Here is a 2,014-nt window from a genome sequence, read left to right as displayed (position 1 = left end):
GCAATAGATTAATTCGAATTTCTGTATGTTATTTTGTTTTGTAAGTATTTTATAACACATAGAATCTATGTCATAGATGATAGGTGCATTCCGTTTTATGATGAACGTGATGTTTCATTTATCCTTGTTTACATTCAGTGAATAATAATGATAATTAATGCATTACGCATAAAACGGAATGCATTTGCGGAATTCACATTGAATTATTTAAAGCATTTAAAAATTCAGCTTCAACCTTTATAGGCATTTAATTTCTAGTGTTAAAGGATAAAATTGTAAAATACAGACTTCCTATTTGTAGAAACCATTGTACCTTCTTTACAGAAAAATGGAAGATAAGATAGCTTTGATAAAAACAAATAATTTTACATCGCGAGATTTAAACTATACCATAATTCTAAGCGGACAAATTTGCAGAGATTTGATAAAAATCATGTTTTAAACATGTTTTCAACTGTTTCGAACATGCTTTATCGATATTTTTAATATATTTTAAATATTTCTTTAATAGATATAATAACTGTTTAAATCATGTATAAAACATGAATTACAAACTTGTTTTAAAAAACACAATGATTTGTTCATAAATAAAAACATTATATTTTGCCAACCCTGAGATACTGTAACATGAGCACACGTTGTACGATGATGCGGGGGTGTGATCAGGAGTATTACACGTCCACCATATCGATTTTAACAAAATCGATATGATTTACCTAATATTCGCCAAATAATTGGTTATTTGGCACATGTTTGCGTATATGTAATATTCGTTTATGTGCCGAATACATTATTCGTTGTATCTCTGTTCTACAAATCTGTTTTTTTCATCTGATTATTTTTTAGTTCAATATGATATAGTAGATGAATAATAATGTCTAGAGTCGCTCGATAGCTGGCGTTGTTATCAGTAGCGCCCCTATATAGAAGATGTAGCTGCGTATGGCACAAGCGTTCATTGTTACATAAATAACCTATAACCGGCTGTGTAAGAAACATTTTTGAATAAATTCTGTGTCTTGAGTAAACATAATTATTCGTTTATTACATCCTGGACTCATTCAGAAACTGAAATATCATTATCAAAATTGTAATTAATTTTAACTTCAGCGGACTCTAGCAGTTCGATTACTGTGTCAGTCGACGCAAGTCAGGCGAACATACGCTATGCATACTGTATAGCTTATGACTTTTATGTCATGCGTGTTGTATCCTGTAATACAGTAGAACGAAGGTAAATTTTATCCTTCTTTGTTATTCGGTGAACAATGAAGACGAATCATACATCATGCGCTTCATGCGTAACTCGAAACGCACCTAAAGTGATATTTTCTGTGGCTGATGAGAAAATGTCTTCTTTTCTGATCGGTCAATGTTATTTAGAGTAATATATATATAGAAGTTTTGAAAGTTATTGCAGTAGATTAATTCGAATTTCTCTATATTATATTGATTTGTAAGTATCTGATAACACATAGCTGATGGATGCATTTCGTTTCACGCATGATGCGCATGATATTTCATTTATCCTTATTTATTATACATTCACCGAACAACAATGATAATTCATGCATTATGCATGAAATGAAATGCACTCATAATTAACATGAAAACATTATTTGATCAACACGAAATTCTGCAGATATGCTTAATGAGAAGAATTTATTCAGTAGGTGTATAGGGTCGGTTCTAACTAAGGTACTCTGAGGGGAGCGCGGGGCGCGGGGGATACTCGGAGGCGAGGGGAAACGGAGTGCGGGGATTCTTCGGAGGTGGGGGTACGACGTCATGCAGAGTGGTAGTAAGGTATCATAGATTTTGGGGACTGCAATCACGTACAAGACAACAAAAAACATCACAAAAAAAGGAAATATTGCTATGAACAAAAAACGTTACAAAAACAAATAGTTATAGAACGAAGTGTTACAAAGGGTATATGCTCCAACCGTTTTTCGACCGAGATATAGCGTAATATAATTTTTCTAGAAACAATATTTATTAATTATTTTAAATA

The sequence above is a fragment of the Mycetomoellerius zeteki genome, unplaced genomic scaffold (genome assembly GCF_001594055.1).
Source record: "Mycetomoellerius zeteki isolate Tzet28-1 unplaced genomic scaffold, Tzet1.0 scaffold334, whole genome shotgun sequence".
Taxonomy (NCBI): domain Eukaryota; kingdom Metazoa; phylum Arthropoda; class Insecta; order Hymenoptera; family Formicidae; genus Mycetomoellerius; species Mycetomoellerius zeteki.
The sequence above is the reverse complement of the archived record's forward strand: the minus strand, read 5'-3'. Positions refer to the sequence as shown.